The sequence below is a fragment of the Hemitrygon akajei genome, chromosome 15 (genome assembly GCF_048418815.1).
Source record: "Hemitrygon akajei chromosome 15, sHemAka1.3, whole genome shotgun sequence".
NCBI lineage: Eukaryota > Metazoa > Chordata > Chondrichthyes > Myliobatiformes > Dasyatidae > Hemitrygon > Hemitrygon akajei.
In genome coordinates this window covers 22,599,740-22,624,379 of record NC_133138.1, presented here as the reverse complement: position 1 = coordinate 22,624,379, position 24,640 = coordinate 22,599,740, and the positions used below count along the sequence as shown (strand labels likewise).

General features: G+C 39.3%; 1 protein-coding gene across 9 annotated transcripts in view; it reads left to right on the top strand.

Annotated features, from left to right (window-relative positions):
- The window catches only part of tenm2a (teneurin transmembrane protein 2a), a 2,964,155-nt gene that overhangs the window by 592,172 nt on the left and 2,347,343 nt on the right, over positions 1-24,640 (top strand). The window contains exon 1 of one of the 9 annotated variants that reach the window (XM_073067284.1): positions 23,230-23,315. The exons of the other annotated variants lie outside the window; for them this stretch is intronic. The gene's annotated coding sequence lies outside the window, so the exon portion shown is untranslated. Of the gene's footprint in view, positions 1-23,229; positions 23,316-24,640 lie in introns of those variants that run through there. 9 annotated transcript variants of the gene reach the window in all.

Here is a 24,640-nt window from a genome sequence, read left to right as displayed (position 1 = left end):
TTTCGGGTCAGGATGCAAAGAGGGTGGGATTGATTAATCTACAGGGTCAAAGCTGTATTCTAACATCTTCACCTCCAAGTCAAAGTTCATGTGGTCAAGTCCCAATATATGCAAATTGATCGTATGATCTAGACTTATTTGGTGGTGCAACAACGAGGAGAGTTGCACTGTCAAGTGTTACATCCTTCCAAATAAATGTTACATTCAGGTGAAGTTTCATGACACTATTTTGAAGATGATCCAGGCAGTTTGGTCATTACAATCCATCAATCAATCTCACTGAGAAGGCTCTCTGGTTTCAATTTCTTTGCTGCTAATAGAATGTTGTATTATGGCTACTCTGCTCAGAGTTTGAAGCAGTCATTTGGCCACAAAGTGTTCTAGGAAATCTTGATACTGCAAAAGGTACAACATAAACAGTGATCTTTCTTTTAATTAAGTTATTAGATAGAATTGTAAGCTACTTCTTTTGACACATGGAAGAATGGTAAGGTTCACCTACTTGAGAAGAAATGAATTGAATAATAAAAAACATGCTTATAGCACATCTCTCTAACCCATTTCAGAATACGTGAACATTTTATTACCTATGAAGTGTACACTTAATGGCCACTTTATTAGGTACACGGTACACCTACTTGTTACTGCAACTATCTAATAAGGCATCTATGTGACAGCAACACGATGCATGTGGACATGATTAAAATCAGAATCAGGTTTAATATCACTGCATGTGTCATGAAATTTGTTGTCTTTGCAGTACCAGTAAAATGCAATACGTAATAATAGAGAAAAAATGTGAATTGCAGTAAGCATATTTTATATATATATACACACACACACACACACATATATGTGTGCATGTGTGCGTGTGTGTGTGCGCGTGTGTGTATGTGTGTGTGTGTGTGTGTACATAATAGCTAAATTAAATAAGTAGTGTAAAAATAGAAATAAAAAGATAGTATGGGTACAGGTAGTCTTCATCGGTTCAATGTCCATTCAGAAATCTGATGGCAGAGGAGAAGAAGCTGTTCCTGAATTGTTGAGTAAGTGCCTTCAGGCTCCTGTACCTCCTGCCTTATGTTAGCAATGATAACAAGGCATAAACTGGGTGATGGGAGTCTTTAATGCTGGATACTGCCTTATTGAGGCATCATTCCTTGAAGATGTTCTGCATACTACGAAAGCTGATTAAGCTGTTCAGTAGTTGCTCAGATGAAATATCAGAAGGGGGAAAAAATGGGATCTGAGCAACTTTGATCATAGAATGATTGTTGGTGCCAGATGGAGTGACTTGAGTATCTCAGAAACTGCTGATATGGGATTTTCACGCACACCTTTCTCTAGAGTTTAGAAAGAACAGTGCGAGAAAACAAAAGAGAAAACATACGGTAAGCAGCCGTTCTGTGGGTGAAAATGCCTTGTTAATGAGAGTGGTCAGAGGAGAATAGCCAGACTGGTTCAGACAGGAGGTACTTTATAAAATGGACACTTCAGCTACATAGGATTGGTTGAAGCCAGACAGTGCACAGTAAGCTCTTACAATTGTGATGTAGAAATGAGTAAATCATCGAGATTGATAGAGAAATAAATGTTGGTCCGGGGCAGTCTCTTCTCTGCTCCTTTTCAAGTAAAAACTTTGGCTCTTTTAACCCGTGAGTGCCTGAAGCCATAACCTGTACAATGAGAGCTACAATACTGAGCAAATATCTGAGGCACACATATCGAGCTGAGGTGCCGAAAGCACAGTACTGTAGTAATTGTATGTATTGCTGCCACAAAAAGAGACTACTAGACAGGTATATGGAGGAATTTAAGGTAGGGGGTTATATGGGAGGCAGGGTTTGTGGGCCGAAGGGCCTGTAATGTGCTGTACTATTCTATGTTCTATGTTCTAAAAAAACAAATTTTATGACATATGTGAGTGATATGTGTTTCTATCATGGACTGAGAGTGAGAAGGGGGCAGGGAGAGGGGAATCATGGTTGGGAAAGGGGAAGGAAGAGGGGAGGGAGCTGGAAGCACCAGGGAGACATTGCCTAATGATCAGTAAACCAATTCTTTGGAATCAAATGACTTTTCCTTGTGTCTAAGGGCTGGATTTGTTTGCACCCATGCCACCCACACTCCTGCCCTCAGCACTCCTTCTCTGCCACCTGTCCAGCACACCTCCCACCGCATTCCCTTGCCACTCCCAACATCCTGTGATCCCACCAGGTTTATAAACTTGCACGATGCTCCACATTGACAAATTGTACTGTGAAAAAGTCTTAGGTATCCTAGCTATATATTTATGCCTACGGCATTTGCACTATACTGTAAATTTATCATTTTTGACTGTGATTGGCACCAGCTCCATAGCAAAGAAAGCCCAGCAGCGTCTCTACTTTCTGCGAAGACTGAGGAAAGTCCATCTCCCACCCCCTCATCCTCACCGCATTCTACAGGGGTTGTATTGAGAGCATCCTGAGCAGCTGCATCACTGCCTGGTTTGGAAATTGCACCATCTCAGATCGCAAGACCCTGCAGCGGATAGTGAGGTCAGCTGAGAAGATCATCAGGGTCTCTCTTCCCGCCATTACAGACATTTACACTACACGCTGCATCCGCAAAGCAAACAGCATTATGAAGGACCCCACGCACCCCTCATACAAACTCTTCTCCCTCCTACTGTCTGGGAAAAGGCACCGAAGCATTCAGGCTCTCATGACCAGACTATGTAACAGTCTCTTCCCCCAAGCTATCAGACTCCTCAATACCCAGAGCCTGGACTGATACCAACTTACTGCCCTCTCTGTGCCTATTGTCTTGTTTATTATTTATTGTAATGCCTGCACTGTTTTGTGCACTTTATGCAGTCCTGGGTAGATCTGTAGTCTAGCGTAGTTTATTTTTTTCTGTGTTGTTTTTACGCAATTCAGTGTAGTTTTTGAACTGTTTCATGTAGTACCATGGTCCTGAAAAATGTCTTGTTTTTACTATGTACTGTACCAGCAGTTATGGTCAAAGTGACAATAAAAAGTGACTTGACTTGACTTGAGTTGACTAGGGGCTAAATGGTAGAATTTGGGCTAAATGTTTTAAAATCAGGTGTGAAATTAACTTAAATTTATTACTGGTATAGTTGAATTTGTAACATTTGCCAATTTAACCCATTTATACTGACTGCTTTGGTCATGCCCATTCCTGAATGAAGTACCCGTCCGCATCAACTGCGCCATTTTCTATATTTTAGCAAGTGAACAGGTGTTTCTTGATGAACTGTCTGACAGGCTTCCAACAGTACTTACTCAGAATGCCAACAGAATGGGATGTGAGCTGCAGTTTTCTCTCTCAGGAGATAGACTAGACATTGTTAATTATTTCTGACCAGTTTCAAAAATATTTCCTTGGTGGAACACCAGTGTGTTTTGTGTGCTCTGCGGAGAAGGCTCAGCTCTTTTTTTTTAGCCAGACCTACAAGTGGACGTGCTGCTGCTGAAGTTGAGATAATGATGTCAGCTGAGGTTTAATTTCCAAGCCACCTATCTGTACAGCCATGTGTCATTAGTTCAGAGTAATTTCTTGTCTGCAAATTTTGATGTATTAATAAGTCAATTGCTCAGCAGAAATGACTAATATTTGCAAACGGTTTGGGATTTATGGAGATGTGAAGGTCAGCAAAATTGTAGTCTCACTGACAGAACAGACAAGCTTTCATCAAAGTGATTGCCTGCTTCAGCATGCCCCGATGGATGTAGAGAGAGGAGTAAGTTGATATATGCATGCTGTTCTTTCATTTAGGACCCTGCTATGACAGAAGTCCCCACCTGCCTCACACCAGCTGATGGATTTACCGTTGTGCACTATCTTTTCAACACTGTTGTGGTCTCTATAATTCGCTGAATGGTAAATGAGCCTAAGGGATGGGGAATCCCTGTAAAATGAGTTGGATGCACACTGAAATGAAAGGTGGCTTTCACACCTTTTAGTAGATCTTGCTGGGCATATGTTAATTTAACATTTTTCAAGCTTCCAGGACAGTCATCAAAAACATAAACCAATGATAATCCTAATGCCTGTTCCGGGAACCCTTAGGGAGATTTTCTAGCTTGGAATGGAGCAAACATTAATCCTTCTCTCTCCAGGTTTCCCAAGCTGGAATGTGGCTAAGAAAATGATGATTACACAAGACAACATTTTTTTTTGGAACTATTGCTCCCTCAGAATTTTTCTTGTGTGTACGATAGACCACTTAATGCTAAACACAAATATAATTTCAGACTACTTTTATCACATAGGAATTTGAAGAAACAAGAAATTAACTTTGATTGAATATAATACATTTAATTGCAGAACGGTGCTGATGCTTTGCAGTAATTCAATTAAGCTAAAAATGTTTTCCTGATGATTTTCATTTCTACTCAGTGTCTGAGGATTTTTGCTAAATAACCAGCCAGTATTATTGAATTCCAGTTGCTCTGATACTATTTCTCCATGACTGCAATGTCTTGGTCAAACCTTTCAGCATGCTCGTCACTGACAGTGCCAAGGTTCGCAGGGAAGAATTCTAAATGCGGAACGCAGAAAATGAATCTTAAGTGAGGTGTTGCACTTGATAGTTTTGTATGATTGAAACATGTTGTCAACCAGCTGCATGTAGTTTGGTGCTCTGTACTTGTCAAGAAAATGTTCAACAACTTACCATCAATGCGATTTTCTCCAGCTCCACTAGAGCTCGAGCTCTTTGAATTCCCTGTCATTGATGACCTGTTTGATTTGTGGACCAACAAAAATTCCATCCTTAACCTTGGCATCAATTATTCTGACTTGAATTATGAATTGAAACAACAATTATTGGTGATTTCAGAAATATGGTGCATGATAGGAACATTTCATGATGATTTTCATGATCAGCAACCCAAGATCCATAAGATACACTCAAAACTATTTCGGAAGCAAAACCTTTGTTATCAAAGTATTATCAAAGGCTGGATTATTATTATTTTCAGATTGCTGTTGAGTTTCAAGGAAGATCTTCTGGTTCTGCAGTATTCCTGAAGGTGGTTTCCTGGATTCCCTCCTGTTTTCCTTGCCATCCTTGTGATTCACTGCCAGATCTCTGCTGCTTGGATAAGCAGCTTGACTGCAGAAGTGTGGCTGATGCCTGCAGCTTGCAGTACCAATGGGGAGAAGACCTTGAGGACCGAGTTTTGCGCTAAACTCGGGCCCCTTTTCTGAAAATATGCTGAAGGAATTTCTACCTAAATCAATAGTGATTGTGATTATACAAACCCCATTTCCAGAGAAGTTGGGATATTTTCCAAAATGCAATAAAAACAAAAATCTGTGATATGTTAATTCACGTGAACCTTTATTTAACTGACAAAAGTACAAAGTAAAGATTTTCAATAGGTTTACTGACCAACTTAATTCTATTTTGTAAATGTACACAAATTTAGAATTTGATGGCTGCAACACACTCAACAAAAGTTGGGACAGAGGCATGTTTACCATTGTGTTACATCACCTTTCCTTTTAATAACACTTTTTAATCGTTTTGGAACTGAGGATACTAATTGTAGTAGATTTGCAATTGGAAATTTTGTCCATTCTTGCTTGATATAAGACTTCAGCTGCTCAACAGTCCGTGGTCTCCGTTGTCTGATTCTCCTCTTCATGATGCGCCATACATTTTCAATAGGAGATAGATCTGGACTGGCAGCAGGCCAGTCAAGCACACGCACTCTGTGTCTACAAAGCTACGCTGTTGTAGCCTGTGCAGAATGTGGTCTGGCATTGTCCTACTGAAATAAGCATGGACGTCCCGGGAAGAGACGTCACCTTGATGGCAACATATGTCTCTCTAAAATCCTAATATACGCCTCAGAGTCAATGGTACCTTCACATACATGCAACTCACCCATGCCGTGGGCACTGATGCACCCCCATACCACCACAGATGCTGACCTTTGCACCTTTTGCTGATAACAATCAGGATGGTCGTTTTCATCTTTGGCAAGGAGAACTCGACGCCCGTTTTTTCCGAAAACTAGCTGAAATGTGGACTCATCTGACCACAGCACACGGTTCCACAGTCTTTCAGTCCACCTGAGATGAGCTCGGGCCCAGAGAACTCGCCGGCGTTTCTGCATAGAGTTGATGTATGGCTTCCTCCTTGCGTAATACAGTTTCAAGTTGCATTTCTGGATGCAGCGACAGACTGTGTTAAGTGACAATGGTTTTCCGAAGTACGCCCGAGCCCAGGTGGCTATAATTGTCACAGTAGCATGACGGTTTCTTAGGCAGTGCTGCCCGAGGGCTTGTAGATCACGCGCATTCAACAGTGGTTTCCGACCTTGCCCTTTATGCACTGAGATGTCTCTGAATTCTCTGAATCTTTTCACAATATTATGTACTGTAGATGTTGAAAGACCTAAATTCTCTGCAATCTTGCATTGGGAAATGTTCCTTTTGAACTGACTAACAATTCTCTCATGAATTTTGGCATAAAGGGGTGAGCCACGACCCATCCTTGCTTGCAAAGACTGAGCCTTTGATGGACGCTACTTTTATACCCAGTCATGATACCTCACCTGCTACCAATTAGCCTGCTTAATGTGGAGTCTTCCAAACCAGTGTTACTTGAATATTCTGTGCACTTTTCAATCTTATTTTAACTCTGTCCCAACTTTTGTTGAGTGTGTTGCATCCATCAAATTCTAAATTTGTGTATATTTACAAAATACAATTAAGTTTGTCAGTAAAACTATTGAAAATCTTTTCTTTGTACTTTTGTCAGTTAAATAAGGGTTCACGTGAATTAACATATCACAGATTTTTGTTTTTATTGCATTTTGGAAAATATCCCAACTTTTCTGGAAATGGGGTTTGTAGATCTTCCTTATGTAGCAATTTTACTTAGTAGTTCCACAATGGAACAACAACTCAAATGTTATTCTGAAAACATGCTTAATATAAAGGAAACAAACATCATTCAAGCAGTTCAGCGTTCAATAGATAAATTCTGTCCTGTCCTGTATATGTTTTGAAATTCAACTGTTCAAAACTATCATATTGGCCAAAAATTGGACAACTTGGCTGGGTGATATTTTAAGGCATGTTCCAATTATGCATATCCTGAAGCAAGAAATTGAAATCAAGTCTAAATGGTTGCAAAATAAAATGCAATGCAGCTGGAAAAATATGTTACGTGAAGCTCAAAAACAGCAGAGTAAAAACTGCTCATCTTACCACAATCTTTGTCACCCACTCTATGTGGCAGATTCGTTTGTTAGATATACAAATTAATACATGCATCCTTCATTGTAAAAACGATTTCTAAAAGATTGCAGAAATTTAACATCTATGACTGTTGGTTTAAGATGGCTGATATCCAATTAGCTGTCCATTATATTCTGTAGTTACTAGTTCCCAATCACAAATAAATTCCATGATCAGTCATTTTATGCATTCAAAGTTACTATTCCTCCATAAGTTTTCTTCACATTCCACCTCTCTGCCATCCACTCACTGCTTCTACCCAAATAGTTGCAAAATAGAATTAGTCAATATATACAAAAAAAATTTTAATGCCTTTCACAAATGTCCTTCAGACAACCTCACTTGGTCTTGCTATTTGTGACTCCATATCTGCCTATGTGATTGAATCTTATTTGTTTTCTCAATTTGACATCAATTAGATATAAACAACAAATGCCAGGATTGTCAGTGCCACATTCTGTGAACAAATAAAACAAGTCTCAGGATCTCTGATTCACTCCCTACATTGTAACCTTCTGAACTTACTCCAGTTAGCAATACTTAATGGGTTTTATGGCTGGGCTTTTCAAATTACTTAGTATAAATCATGAAATCGTCAACATTTCCTCTGACATCTTTCCTCCTCCTCATTTCTAAATTGGAAGATGTGTTTTTCGCTCATTGTTGCTCTGCATTTCTGCACTTTTCCCTACACCCACACCATTCACACTAACCCCTGCATAAGCTCCCATCCCTCCCTTCTAACACCCTATCCTCCCCATCTTCCACATAACTTTCCTGGCCACCCACACACACAATCTATAATTTAACAACTACTGGCCCGAAGAACTGACAGGCAAAATCAGATGCTGATCCTTAGAATCATAGCAAACTTACTCTGTGAAGGTTTGAAATGTTGTCAGCTTATCATTTACCCACAATAATTCCACCCTCAGTGAAATTGCTATTCAATATGCATTATTTCTTTGTTCTTGGCAAACTCTTCATTCAATTCTGGTTAGCAATGGTTATAACTACAAATGTCACCATATTGTTTGATCTTTCAAACAGTGACAGATAACATCAGAAGTCTTTTTCCTTCAGGTTGATGGTGTTATGGATCACTTCACTCTCGTCAGGTCTGTGTTGCTCTGAGGTACAGTTATTACATATTCCCCACTATCGCTTGATTTCAGGATTCTTTCTGATCTTTTACATTTAAAGCATTTGAACACTATTTTCTTCTATTTTTTGAAAAGGATGGAACAGAATTTGATTCAGATCACACTGCCAAGTTTAACCCTGTGATGATTCCATTAGAATTTTTGTGGTAAAAATAATATTGGTAATTAAATCAACTGATATTTATTTATTTTGTTTAGAGATACAGTATGGAACAGGCCCTTCTGGCCCAATGAACCGCGCTGCCAAGCGACCCACCAATTTAACACTAGCCTAATCACACAACAATTGGAAGAGAGTGAGAGAGAGAGAGAGAGAGAGAGAGAGAGAGAGAGAGGGGGGGCGAGGGAGGGAGGGAGAGAGAGATAGATAGATATTGCAGCATGTTGAACTGTCGTGATCTCTGGAATGGGGGGGAGGATTCATGCTTTGCTGTTGCTTGTGTAAGGGGGGAGGGGAGCTTTGGGGGTTCCAACCTTTTCTGCCAGTCATTCTTTGGGGCTTTTCTTCTGTTTCGTGGGTGTCTGCGAAGAGTAAGGATTTCAGGTTGTATATTGTATACATTCTCTGATATTAAATAGAACCATTAAACCATATATTACTGTTAAATAAATATACTATTATACATTGTATGATATAATATAGAGCTTGATATTTATTTTGTTATGAATACTCTGCAGTCACTTTATTGGGTATCTCATATATCTAATAACCCGGTAATTGAGAATATGCTCATGGTCTTTTTCGCCTGTACCCGTCCATTTTAAAGCTCGGCATGTTGTGCATTCAGAGATGCTCTTCTGAACACCACTGTTGCAATGCATTTGAGTCACTGTCACCTTCCCGCCAGGTCGAAGCAGTCTGGCCATTCTCCTCTGACCCCTCTCATTAACAAGCCACAGAACTGCCACTCATTGGATTTTTTTTTTGGTTTTTCTCACCATTCTCATTAAACTCTAGAGAATGTTGTGTGTGAAAATCTTATGAGATAAGCAGTTTCTGCGATAATCAAACCACCCCTTCTGACACTAATAACAATTCCATTGTCAAAGTCACTTAGATCATATTTCATCCCCATTCCGATGTTTGGTCTGAACAGCAACTGAACCTCTTGACGATGCCAGTATGCTTGTATGCATCGAGTTGTTGCCACATGATTGGCTGATTAGATATTTGCATTAATGAATAGGTGCACAGGTCTACCTAATAAAGTGGTCACTGAGTATATATATGAACTTAGTGTATGATTTGACTACAAATTAAAATACTCAGCTTAATGAGCACATGGCTGTCACAAAACAAGGGCAACCTATATATATATATATAGTATATTATTATACAATATAATAACTGTATAATAATATATTATATATTATTGTTAAAAGAATCTATAACTTTTTAGATAAGCACATGGAGGAAAGAACAATAGTGGGCTATATGTGAGGGAAGAGTTAGATTGATCTTGGAATAAGCTGGAAGGTCAGCAGATTGTGGGCTGTACTGTGCTATATCAGTCTGTTATGTTCTAACCAGCAAACTCACAGCCTCATGCTTTGCCAGATTTCAAAGTTACTCAGAACTTCTGAATATCCCTGACATTTAAACATGACTGAAGCAACTGAAGTTGAAAAGCTGCAAGATATTAATGAACAATTAATATTCACACAACAAATACTTACAAAAATAAACACATATCACTCTAAAGAAAAGTAAATTATCTTTCTCTCTTGTAGTCATTGTGCTTGTTATTCCTGGCACAGGTTCTGTGGTGGGTCGCAGTATACCTGATGCAGAACTGCTGTAAGTCCATGCCTCTACACAACCTCCCATGTGAAATGTACTGTTAGATCCCAGCCTGCAACTTATCAGCAGAGCCTGACTCATGCATTTGCACATGTCCCAAACTTTCCAATATTCAAGGCGAAGTAAAGGTTAACAACGAATAAACTCTTCTTGGGCTTCCAGCTGGGTACAGGTATCAATTTTAACTGACATTTTGATGGCAAACTCTGCCAGCTTTATCCGGAAGATGGCAAAGTTTGTCATCAAAACATCAGTTAGAATCAATACCTGTGCCGCTGGAAGCCCCATAAGAGTTTATTGGTCATATATGCCAGGAAAACAGCATATCCTTGTTTTGAAATTTTAGCATTTCACCATCGAGCTACTTTGCAGAGCTGACTGCATATCTAACAAATTCCAAACCAGTGGAAATCTCTTTATCAGTTACAAATTTATTCTTGTATTGTTATAACTGTTTTTTTTTAATTGTTAAATTTATTACCATTGGAGATTACTGCAACTGATATGTATGAGGTTGTACTGGTGATGATCTGCACAGAGCCATATTTCTGTGAGAATTATGGAGACATAATGTATAGAAGCGTCCTCGCATAGGATTGGAAAGAACTCCACAACGACTGGCTCCATCATGGAAACTAGCCTCCCCAGCATTGAAGATAACTTCAAAAGGTTTTGCCTGAAAAAGTCCGCATCCATCGTTAGGGAACCATCAGCCAGGATGTATTCACTTTTTATTATTACCATCAGATAGGAGGTACCAGGAACCTGAGAACACACACCAATATCTTAGGAACAGTATCTTCCCTTCCATCCTTAGAGTACTGAACAGCAAATGCACCAATGTATTAACATTCCCTCACTATGTATGTTCTCTTTTTGCACTACTTATTTAATTTTAACATATATGTTTTTTTGGTAATTTATTGTTCATTTTATGTATTCCACTGTGTAGGCCTCCGTTAGTCTCATGAGACCATGGATTTGCGCCTTGGAAAGTTTCCAGGGCTCAGCCTGGGCAGGGTTGTATGGAAGACCGGCAGTTGCCCATGCTGCGTCTCCCCTCTCCATGCCACCGATGTTGTCCAAGGGAAGGGCATTAGGACCCATACAGCTTGGCACCGGTGTCATCACAGAGCAATGTATGGTTAAGAGCTTTGTTCAAAGAGCCTCAGCCAAGTCTCGAACTAGCGACCTTCAGATCACTAGACGAATGCCTTAACACTTGGCCACGCGCCAACATATTCCACAGTACTGCTGCGGCAAAACAACAAATTTCATGACATCTGTTAGTGATATTAAACCTGATTCTGATGGAAACAAGTCTTCAAGTCTACTGACTGAACATCAAGTACACATTTTATACTAATTTTACACTGGTTCCATTTAGTTCTCCGCACATTTACATCAATTCTTCTTTCCACTGTCCTCCCACATTTTATCACTCACCCACACAACATGGCCCATTTAACTTGCCAACCTACATGTCTTTGGAGTGTTGGAGCAAACTGGAGCACTCAGAGGAAGTCCACCTCATCACAGGAAGAATCTGAAAATTTCATAGAGACAAGATGGCTGTCAAGATTGAACTCAGGTTGCAGGAGCTATGAGGTCCCAGATCTGCTAGCCATCCAGTACTCACTGTGGAACTGGACTATTTCAGCTCACATATAATAAAATCCACCCTCGAGTCTTCTCTCATGACCCAGCACCGAAAGAGCCTCATCCAATGGAGAATTTTCCATTTCCCAGAGGAACTTTCTTTGGCAGTTCTCTGGTCATCACTGCCAGTTTGGCTCCAAACGTTAAGGACCCATGGACAGCTATGTTCTATAACCTTCTGCACCAGTTTTAAGCAGGTGTGAATCTACAGTAAGATAGCTGAAGCACTTTGCTTTCAAAATCCAAGTTAAGTGTTCATCAAATAAATGATACAGAGTAAGTAATATTCCTATTAAGGTTTATCAACTTCAGTCTGTAAATACCGACTGTCTTTAATTACAGAATATACACACTTTTTACAAAAAATATAAACTTTAGAGAAACTCTTCATAAACATCAGGGTTCAATAAGTCATTATTCATAAAATGTAGCCAATCCCTAAACACGCTTTTGAAGACTCTTCAATTCACCCTCTATTTATTAGGATGCTGAACTCTTTTTAATGGAATTGGAAATGCTGTAGTAGATAACAAGATCCGTCTATCCAGGGAATAGGGAGGGGAGAGGGCTGGAGGAGGGGATGGGTAGGTGATAGAGAGAGACAGGAGGGGGGGGGGGGGAGAGAGAGTGTTTACTACAGAATTTACTGACATTTGTCCAAAATAAATAGCATTTGATGTTGATTCTTTGGTACTAAATTGAAGAGTGCATGTGATGATTAGATTTTATGGGTAACCAGCTCACAAATAAAATCAATATCTTCAGCTAAAGTCCAAAAGGCAAGATTGAAATTTTTCTTAAAAGCAAACAGAAAATGTCAGTACGTGGTGAGGAACATTAATTGCATAAAACTATCTCAAATTACTAGTAAGAAAATAAAATTGCCTATGCAATTCCAAGATGCATAATTATTTGTAGAAACTTAGGGGCAATGATCATAAAATAAGTGAACGCAAAAGCTGAACAAATTGATACTGCAGTTAGGAATTAAGCTATATGAAGTTAATTTGTTTTAATCTGAGATCTATTTATACATTGAATATGAATAACTTGGCTAAAAATGGAAAGTGTTTACTCCTTAAGTCGCAGCATCATAGAATTGAACAGAACAAAACAGACCATTTTCCCCAAGTGGCAGTAATCTCCCATTTAATCCAAAGGGATCTACAATACTCGAATGAAGGGAGTTTAAAAATATAAGTTTAATGTAAATTGTTTACTACTTACTGCTTGTTATGCTGCTGGCAGTGATGACGGGTCCTTCATTTCTGACCGTGTTCAGGGCTTTCTTCATCATGTCAGTAGCTTCCGCTCGGTTTTCACTACTGTCAGTCATGCAAGCCTTGGGTGGAGACTCGGGAATACTGTCGCACACAGATGTAGAAGGATTCCTCATTGCTATTTCTGTAATAGTTTTGTTTCACTCATCAAGGTTGTTAGTCTTGAGCTGAACCCTCGAACCCAGATGACCCATGGACCGCTCGTAGTTTGTCCTCTAGCCTTTGACCTGTTTGGCATGGGTGGCCTTACCAAGAGCCAAAGCATAAAGCCCTGACTCCAGCCAACACAGCTCATTGAGGCACACAAGCCTCCAAACCACAACAAGGTTGAGGTCCACTAGGAGAGACGTAAGTAGGTGTTCAATAGTTAATGTGGACTCAGTGTGTTGAAGGGCTTGTTTTTGTGTTGTGGGTGTATGTGTTAGATCTCTGTTAGAACAAGACCTGATTATTTTCACACCTAACTCCGGAGTGATTATGTCCTGTTAGATCAACCTCCCTTACTTTCAATCTGGAATGAGCAACCAGAACACCAGTTTATAATCATACCATGTTAGTTAAGTGTCTTATTGTAGTTATTTGTGCCAGGGTACATATCAGACTTCAGTGCTGTTTCTATTTGAAAGAGTCAATCATCTGAATACTCTTTGATGAAAATTCAAAAAGAAATACTTATATAATTTTCTGAGCTCAGCAAAATATTGCATGAAGTAATTGAATTGAAGAACTGTCTTCAATTTCAGTGATAGCCTTTGCGCACAGGAAAGCTTCCACATAACTCATTTGGTTTAGGCAGAAATGGAACTAAACTGTAGAGACTACGAGGTCAGGGGTTCACTAGTGGCTGCTCAGTGACAGGAAAATCAATGACTATTTTAGAACTGTTTCTTCAGGAATTGGCCTTAGGATAAGAACTCATTTAGCAATGGACAGGGACAGTCTAAAGGAAAAGTATAAGTGCAACATCTTCCTTCGATGGGAGAGCCTCTGAATGTCAGGAATTTAACACTTTCAAATTAAACTGCCATTTTACTGTGACTGAAATTAAATTAACCAATTTACCTTTCTTTAGACTGCCAATCATTTCCTGGTTTAATCACATTATAATATGTAAGACAACACATTACTGCATAAAACGGCTTTCACTCTTTTTGGCCTTAACTATTCAGGCCATTAAGGTAGTGTTTTCCGGTTAAATTCAATGGGATAATATGTTGCAGGAATATTCTGGGCACAGTATTGGCATACGTCATGAAGTTTCTCTTCTTCAATTTCTCTCTTTCTCCCTTTCAAGATCCCTTTAAAATCATCACTTCTTTCAGGAAGCCCTAGTCCATTTCTTTCCTTTAGTGAATGAATTCTATTCAGTCTAACCATTCGAAGGTCCTTAAACATGTAAGCATTTTATTTCTTTTCATCCCATTTATTGAAAAAAACTTGTCCTTGGCCAGGTTACTGTTCTTGCAGCATCACAATGGGTCGAGTCATCATAAAAGGCATCCTTCTGAGTTGTAACAATTGTGTAATATTTTTTCCTTTTAAGCTTTTCAAAGAAGTTCAACACAGCAATCCTTTTCATCTCTTATACACTTGTGTCTTAGTCCTTGAAACTCAGGTTGTGGACAAGGCTCAAAGCATCACAGAGAGCAGCCTTACTTCCATGGACTCTGTCAACCAGCATAATCAATGACACACCAACCCTGGACATTATCTCCCTTCAAGCATAAGACACAAAAGCTTGAAAGCATGTACCTCCAGGGTCAAGGACAGCTTTGATACCACTGTCGAATGGTGCCCTTGAAATGTCTTCTTGACTTCACAATCTACCTTGCTATGACCTTGCACCATATTATCTATTTGCACTGCACTTTGTCTGTAATTGTAAAACTTTATTCTGCACTGTTGTTTTAACTTGTATGAGTTCAATGCAATGTTTAAGAATTGATCTATATGAATAGACATAGAAAAGTACAGAACAGAAGCATGCCATTCGGCCCATCTAGTCCATGCTAAACCAATTAAAATTGCCTATACCCGTCAACCTGCACGTGGACCAGAGCCCTTCATAGCCCTCCCATCCATGTACAAAAACAAAATTCTTTTAAACATTGAAATCTAGCTCACATGCATCATTTGGACTGGCAGCAAGCATGCAAGACGAACTTTTTACCTCAGTACATTTGACAATAATAGACAAATTTCAATTCAGTTTTCATTTTCAGATAACATCCCAACAGCACCAGTACGTTTAGAGAATCTGTTCCAGTATCTGACAGTGTGCAAGATTGGTCGGGTATAAACTATTTACAAAATGCAGGACAAATCCAAGCTTGCTAATTACTCTGCAATCCTCTTCTTCTTAAGCATCAGTGAAATGATGATAGGGTTGCAAATAATGCACTCAAGCAAGTCTTACCAATAAACGTTAACAATGTCCAGTTGGCTTTTCACCAGGCCCACTCTACTTCAGATTGCATCACATCCTTTGCCCAGGTAAGTATTGAGTTGCAAAGGAACACACAAGTCTGTCTTTGATTCCTTTAAATGGGGGAATCCATAACTGTGGTTTCTTTGTCTGTTTTAATTTTCTTTAATTACATACTTTCATTATAAAGGAAAGTCCTGGAACAGCTTTAGCACATACAACATAGGTAAAATCTCATTCCTAAGCTTGCTGCTCCTATAAGGGACAGATTCTCTGCCTATCCCTTGCAAAGTTCATGTTATAAGTGACTCTATTAGAGTCATAACATACAGTCCATGGGCTGAGATTTGGCAAAGCTGCTTCCAGGTGAGTAGATGTGGGCTTCACTGGTACAAACCAAGATCAGAAATAGACCTGAGAGGAGCATTGATGTTAAATATATGTAAATTCAATTCAATTCAAGTTTAGTTGTCGTTCAACCATGCATAAATACCCATGAATACAGCCAAACGATAGTGTTGCTCCAGGGCCAAGGTGACAGTCATACCCAGCACAAAACACACATAACACATACAAGATAGCAAGCACATGTTTCTTTTTGTGAGTCATATTCTGCCAGAGCCTCGGCAACCACCTTTTTCAAAGTGGTTGTCTTGGAGGAAAGATTCTGTGAGTGGTCCCCCACGTCCTTCTCACAGCGCAGTGTTTTTTTTTTTACGAGGCCGAGTTGTGAGCTCGACACTCAAACCGGCACAGATGGAAAGCGTGTCCGGGAATGACCCGACTGGATTCGAACTCCAGAACCTTTACTCTGGAGACTGCCGCTGATGTCACCGCACCACCAGCCGGCATAAGCACGTGTAAGATGCAATAAAATACAGCCACATTTAAAAAAAATCCAGATCCTGAGTTCGTGTATGCCACAGTAATCTGTAGTCGACCACAATACAGCTTGTCTTCTGCCAAGCAAACACTGGAGGCACCACTGACCCCAGCTTGGTCACTATCCTCAATGGAGCACGCCGGCTTTGACACTCCTCTCTTAAACAAGGACCCAGTGAAAGATGACTGAGATGGGGTGTAATAGGAGGACTGCAATTGTTGATGTGCAGCACAGTTTTTAAGCACAAGGATCAGTTGTGTGTCAGATATGCTCCACGGAAATTTTACTTGCACCCATTGCTCGGTGTCAGCATTCTTCCAGTCAGTGTTATTGCTGAGGGTACTGAAAAGAGTAATCTTCAACATAACCACTGGTTATTTTACCCCAGTTCCTTAAACTGTCTCAATGCTGACCTTTTATTCTCCACTTTATTAAAACCTACTGCCTGTTCTCAGTCTCTGTCATTTTGTGCTGTCGAGTTTCCAGACTACAAACCTTTCCTCTGATCTCTGGAATTCCTCAAGCCATTTTTGAAAATGGCCTTAATCCTGAGTTTCATGAACATGTCTTCTTCCCCATTACTGACGATAGAGTGCAATCATATTCAGATTAAATTTCACTGTTATCATTTTTGACATTATCTTCAGTTATATTCAGATTAAATTTCACTCTCTGATTGTTTGACATAAAATTATTAATTTAAAATGAGTATAATACCTTGGTTAAAATGGAAATTTGATACAAGCATTCATTTGATAATATAATAAAGAGAATTTCCTGTCCTCTAAAATCCTTTTTCAAACCTTCCTCTCCCTTCTCAAACTCCATGTAATGTCCTTGTTTATGGTTTGCAGTAGTTCCCTTATTCTGCTTCTCTGAAGTATCTTGGATGGGAGAGCAATTCTCACATTCAAAAGTAATATGCATGAAAATGTTTATGAAGAAATGTTTCCAAAGAGAAAATCCAATGATATAATGCAAAATAACTATTTTGCATCAGTCTTCACTGTGGGAGACACTAGCACTATGCTGAAAGTTTGAGAGTGTCAGGCGGCAGAGGTGAGTGCTGTTGCTATTACTAAGGAGAAAGTGTTTGGGGAAGTGGAAGGTCTGAAGATAGATAAGTCACTTGGACCAGATGGACTACACCTCAGGGTTCTGAAAGAAGCAGCTGAAGAGATTGTAGAAGCATTAGTAATGATCTTTCTAGAATTATTAGAAGCTGGCATGGTTCTGGAGATCTGGAAAATTGCAGATTTCACCCCACTCTTCAAGAAAGGAGCAAGGCAGAAGAAGGAAAAATATATAGGCCAGTTAGTTTGACCTCAGTGGTTGGGAAGATATTGGAGTTGATTGTTAACTTGGGAGTCCTCGTGCAGGATTCCCTAAAGGTTAGTTTGCAGGTTGAGTTGGTCACAAGGAAGGCAAAAAACATGTTAGCAATCATTTCAAGAGAACTAGAATATAAAAGCAAGGATATAATGCTGAGGCCTTTAAGGCACTAGTGGGGCCTCACTTGGAGAATTGTGAGCAATTTTGGGCCCCTTATTTAAGAAAAGATATGCTGACATTGGAGAGGGATCAGAGAAGTTTCACAAAAATGATTCTGGCAATGAATGGCTTATCGTGTGATAAGTGTTTGATGGCTCTGGGCCTCTACTTGCTGAAATTGAGAAGAATGAGGGGGATCTCATTGAAACCTATCAATTGTTGAAAGGCCTAGACGCAGGGAGGATGTTTCCTGTGGTGGGGGAGTCCAGGAGCAATGGATATGGCCTCAGAATAGAGGGATGTGTATTTAGAATGGAGATGAGGAAGATTTTCTTTAGCCAGTGGGTGGTGAATATATGGAATATGTTGCCACAGGTGACTGTGGAGGTCAGGTCACTGGGTGTATTGAAAGTGGAGATTGATAGGTTTTTGATTAGTCAGGGTGTGAAAGGTCACGGGGAGAAGGCAAGAGAATAGTGTTGAAAGGGAATAGCACAATGGGCTGAATAGCACAATTCTGCTCCTATGTTTTATGGTCTTATACATTTGTGTACAGGTCTCAGTGCCTGTACTGCCCCTTCATGTTAAATACTTTACCCTGCCCGAAGTCTAACTTGTGAAAAAGACTCTAGTTCAGCTCAATGACACAACATGATCTTGCTCACTTTTACGATTATGTTCCAGTAAAAGAAATTGTAGTTGTTTAAATATTATATTGTCCATAATATCAAGGGAGCCCAAAGTGCTTTATGGCCAATGAATACCTTCAAAAGTGTTGTTGCTGTGGTCACACAAAAAGCTAATTTCAATTGGAAGAAAAATGTGACTACATTTTGAGAGTTCTGCATCTATCTATATACTACTAAAACTCTCATGCTCTGTTTGTCTGTTTGTGACTTCCAATTAGCGCAAACGGTGCATTACAGTGGATCTATTTTTGGCTAAGTCGACTTAAAATGCGCTAACTTACAGAATGCAGACAAAATTCAGGGTTATATATTTGTATAAAATTTCTGACTCGCCAAAATCAACAGCCCCACATTCACCCGAGAGCCGATGTCAGCCATGATGGTAACCGCGAAGCGACACCACGACGCATGCACACAGCCAGCCTCAGAAGCCACTCACGATGCTCACAGCAGCGACACCAACCAGAGCGATAGGGCAGGGCAGCTCTATTTTGAGCGGTCACATTCTGCTGGTCACCATCAGCATGTCCAGGGTTGGGACAGATCAAACTGCGATCCATCAATAAGAGATAATTAAATCTAATTGTTATGATGTACTTCGGGACACCCATCATACCCTTTGCTGCAGTCAAAGGACAGTGGTGACTATATCACGTCCATTTAGGAGAGCGCCAACCACATCATCAAGAATAATCAGCATCCTGGAGGCTTTGGTGTTACTGCTTCGTATCTTCTATCCAGCATTAGAGTAAAAAAAAAATATGGTCAGCCTAATCCTGCTGCGTGGAAAGAAAAGGGAGACATTATGGCCAAGAGATGATGCCAAACGTCGTCGGGAAGCAGCAAGGAGAGGGAGAGGACAAGAATCAGATGAGGCCAGGGCCGCACGACTTCAGGATCAAACAGTCAGGACAAAAAAGATGAGAGAAGAAGAGACAGAGGAGGAGGGGCATGCACATCTCCAAAATGACAACAACTGGCATAGAAGGAGGAGAGAGAAAGAGACTAAGGAGCTGAGAAATGCACATCCCCAGGATCAGAGACAAAGAATAAACAGCAGAAGAGATGAAGAGACGGCAGATGAAAGGACTGCACATCTCCAGAATGACAATGAGAGGCACAAGGGTGGCAGATCAACCAGAAATGCTGCCATCAAAAGTGTCCTTCATTAAATGAGGAGAAGCTATATTTGCCTTGCTATGCGTCGTTCTTTAATAAACTGAGGTTTTCTTCTTCAATTTCCAAATCAAAGTGATACCAAAAGCACTCAGGAAAATTTCATGTTCATTCTGGTCACATCAGACTGCACTGCCCTTCTCTCAAAGGGTGCCCCAACAGGTCACCCCCCCCCCCCCCCCCCCGTCTAGTTATAATTAAAGGTAATGGACATTCATATTTAACTGGTTACCTCCAACTGACAAATTCAATTATTTGGGCAGAGAATGGTATTTATTTTGTTATCCAAATCTATTTAAATTAATTTAAAGTAAAACATTTGCTTTAAATCATTGAAACAAATCCTAAGGAAATAGTTCACATTCATTGACAAGGCAATTCCATAGCAAATGCAACAGTCATTTGGCTTATTGGCCTTTTCATGTTTGTTGATGATCCAGTTTTGTTCTATACAACCATAATCCTGCAGCACAGGACTTCATGGATGTCTCAAGTTGTTTTCAACTATTACTATGAATATCACTGTGATGAATTATCTCCTCATATCCACTATGTCCCCTTAGTTTCTTTATATCTACTGTACCAAAACCTGATTTAACTCAAAACATGTCTGTCTAGTCTTCTTTAACCTTCTTTCTTTCAAGAAGAACAATCCTAGCTTCCCCTCAAAATTTTCTAGCCAGAGAATGCTAAATCTGTTGAATTCATTGCCACAGCGTGCTATGGAGGTCATGTCATGGGGTATATTTAAGCGAGAGTTTGATAGATTCTTGATTAGTCAAGGCATGAAGGGATACTGGGAGAAGGCAGAGAAATGGGGCTGAGGAAAAATGGATCAGCCATGATGAAATGACAGAGCAGACTCTATGGGCCAAATGGCTTAATTCTGCTCCTATATCTTATGGTCTTATGTAAATTATTTCTCCATGGAATTATTCTGGTGAATCTGCTCTGTGTCTTTTGTAAGACCTTGTCCAACGTCCTAACGTGTACTTTTCTTCAGCTGAGAGCTATCTAGGGATTGCTAAATGTTTGCTTGGAATCTTTTATGTGTTGTTACAGTCAGGTATTGAAAGCATATTAATCCTATCATGCATATTTCAGATAAGTCATGCATTGTGAGATTTTGGGAACTGATTGAAAAAATCATTCTGTTTATCTTATAATTTATTTGGTAAATGTTGGAAGAGCAAATTTTAACTTTGTTTGAATCAAGAATATTGGCATGAAAGGCGGAAATATAATGCATAGCAGAAGAAATCAAAGTGAATGAAATGATAAATACTTATGGTCCTTGTAGTGTTATCAACAATGAAACAAAGGTGCTACCAGACCCTGTGAGGCTTATAAAATCAATTGTAGTTGAATGTGTGGAATTTCAATGGAAAATACCTCTTACTATTCACTCAATACTGAAAAATCCCAATGGACTAATACCCTTTCTACTTCTTCCTAGTTTACAGCTCCAATAAACAAAATCCCTTCTTTTCACTTGTATTATGTAGAATTCCAGATCAAAGCATTGCATTTAACTGAGTTATCCAGCTTCTAATGAGCAGCATGCTAATACAGATACGCACTCCCAAATGGCATTAAGATAAAGAGCACATTTTGAAGTCCGATGCCTTCTGAAAAAGGTGTGCTTTTGTTCTTGTGTTTTTGTTTTGAGTGCATTGATGAATAAATAATTAAATCCGCTGAGATATGCAGATTTGCAGATTGGCCAGATTTTTTTTCATTTCTGAAGCGCATGCAAATGTAACATTTCCTGGCACACCACCCTTTTATGATTCAGCTGTAATGCTGCAAAGCACATTTTCAAAATGTTATAGTTGACGTAAGTAGAACTTGGTTTACTAATGTTGTGCTGAGAAAAGCACCCAATGCAGTCCCTAGTTAGAGTGTGACCTTCAAATGAACAGAAAGTCCACTATATCATCTCTCCTCGGTTGATTGAATAGTCCTGGTCATTTGAAAGATCACTTTCAAGAGTCAATTTTGATATAGTAAAATATGTCAATAATTTCTAACCACAGGCAAGAGCTCCGAGTACATTCTTTCTCTCAATGAACAAAGAGGGTAAACCTGTGCCAGTCTACATTGAGAGATCAATGAGTGACACCAGCCTTAAATTCCTGGGCAATACTTATTGGATGATCTGTCCTTGCCCAGCATATTAAAACAATCACAAGGGGAATAAAGAGTTGAAATTTCAGGTCGAGACCCTACAGAAAATGATGGATCCAGCCCAATCAATCGCAAGCAAATTGTCCCTTGCACTGAGCACGTCTACAAGGAGTGCTGCCACAAGAAAGCAGCAGCTATCATGGAGGAACCCCCCCATCATCCATATCTAGTCTTCTTCTCACTGTGACCATTGAGCAGAAGTTACAGGAGCCTTAGGTCCCATACCACCAGGTTCAAGAACAATCATTATCCTACAATTGTTCTTTTCTTGAACCAGCATTGAGAACTTTCTTCACCACAACTCAGAACTGATTCCACAACCTACACACTCAAGGACTCTGCAATTCATGTTCTCAGTATTATTTACTTATTTATTTGCATAATTTTTTTCTTCTTTTGCACATTGCCTGTGTCATTCTTTGCTTATGCATAGCTTTACATAAATTTAATTGTATTTCTTGACTTTCCTGTATATGCTTGAAGGAAAATGAATCTCAAGGTAGTACAGTATATGCTGACATTTGCATACTTTGATAATAAATTAACTTTGACTTTGTCTTTGATACTAACCATGATCTTGCAGGATTATGGGACAGGCTTGAGAGGCTGAATTGTCTACTCCAACTTCTACTTTTTATATCATACAAAAGCAGCATCTACCCATTATTTTTAAACAGCAGAAAGAACACTATCAGAGGGAAGGGACCGAGACTCCTCAATTGAATTCACAGGTAGAAGCCACTAAAAGAGGAAACTGTTAAATGTAATAAAATTGTTCTATAAAAAATTAGAAAGTGCTGCTCATTCTAGTCATCTGATAGTGTGAGCTTGATGACTGTCTTCTAGTGGATTTTATTTTGCTATTTCTGTTAATGATTGGCCAATCTATATGGAGTGCTGCATATAGGAAAATTTAGAGAACTTAGCACATTATGGAGGACAAGAATCACAAAAGAAAAGATTAACCTTCCATTTCTCTCCCATAAAGTATTTATTTGAGAGAAAATTGTCACATTGAAGAAGGCAGGCAGTAGATCTGGATTGTGTCCATGTGGATTAATTGAACCAATCAGTCAATTTAACACAGGCATTCCCAAGGGTAATACGTTAAATGATTTCAGCTGCTTTCCATGCCTGGGCCTATTGAACTCTTTTCCTGCTTGAGAAAGGAGCTCTGAAATAGTTCTTTGAAATGCTGCAAAAAAAAAATCAAATGTGATTTTAAAAATTTGCACTCTAGTGGTCTTCCAAGGAAACTATCATCCAACAACTCCTATGGGATAATGACTCTTCTGAAGGTAAAGGTAATATTTCTCTTTTTTCTCAGGTTTGGAAGCTTCTGTTTTGGTGTATTCACTGCAACTGTTAGTACTGATAGTGATGGAGATGATAGTGATTTCCATTTGTATGTAAGGATATCAGACGTCTTGGGGATTGTAGCCTCACACCATCAGGGAGTGAATTGATCTTGCAGTCAGAAAGAGAAGTGACAGCAGCTTTGAATCTACTGCATATTCCTAAAATCAAACTGAGCTTTTTGCATCAATGTATATCTATTTATGAGCCTATTTTATCATATTGCCATATGTGATGCTAAATGGAAGATGGCATCATACAATTATTTTGACTAAATACTCATCTTCTTGAAGGAAAATCTAATGTATGTACATTAAATAATACATGGTTTACCATGTTAAATAATGATGGAACACCCATGAATTTAGAAAATACTAACCTTTTTTTGTACTCAAAACCTAAAAAAGTATTAGTGCTTTGTATACTACAACTAATAACTAACATCATCAGATTGAATGCAGAGTTTTGAATAAAGCAAGATTCAATGAATGAGAGTATTGCATAATCCATGTTCAACTCTGACTCCACTGATGTGAAGCTTTAGCTTCACAGTTTTGGAGCAATGTCTTCAATGTGTTAGTGAAAGGAACATTCAGAGTCTCTAACTATATCTTAATATCTGCAAAATAATTTGAAGGACTTAAAAAACAATTCAACACATGTTCTTTATGTTAAATAGACTGATTTGATGTATATAATTAGAAATGTGCTTTAGTAACTTCACAGCATGCCCACTCTGTATGAAAGGTTTGTTTGCATTTTCCATATCTATCTGATATGTTTGTCAAAATGCATTGAGCACAGAAGCAGGTACAGTAGTCAATCTGTGAATACTGAGCATTTTTAATGTTAAATTGGTTTATGAAAATGTAAATACCAAATTGCTTGGGCAGCACTCAAGCAATTGGGTGATAAGACCAAAAAGAACTGGAAATCCTGCCTGAACACTGAATTGGCAGATGCTGGAAATCCAAAGCAACCCACAAAATTCTGGAAGAACTCAGCAGGCCAGGCAGTATCAATGGAAAAGAGTAAACAGTTGACATTTTGGTCCAAGATCTTGCATTAGGACTGGAAAGGAAGGGGAGAATTCAGAATAAGGTGAGGGAGGAGAGGAAAAAGTACAAGATGTCAGGTGATATGTGAAACAGGGAGGAGGAGAGGTTGAAGTGAAGAGCTAGGAAGTTGATTGATGAAAGTGATAAAAGGCTGAAGAAGGAGGAATCTGATGGGAAAAGACACCATGGGAGAAAGAGAAGGGAGACGA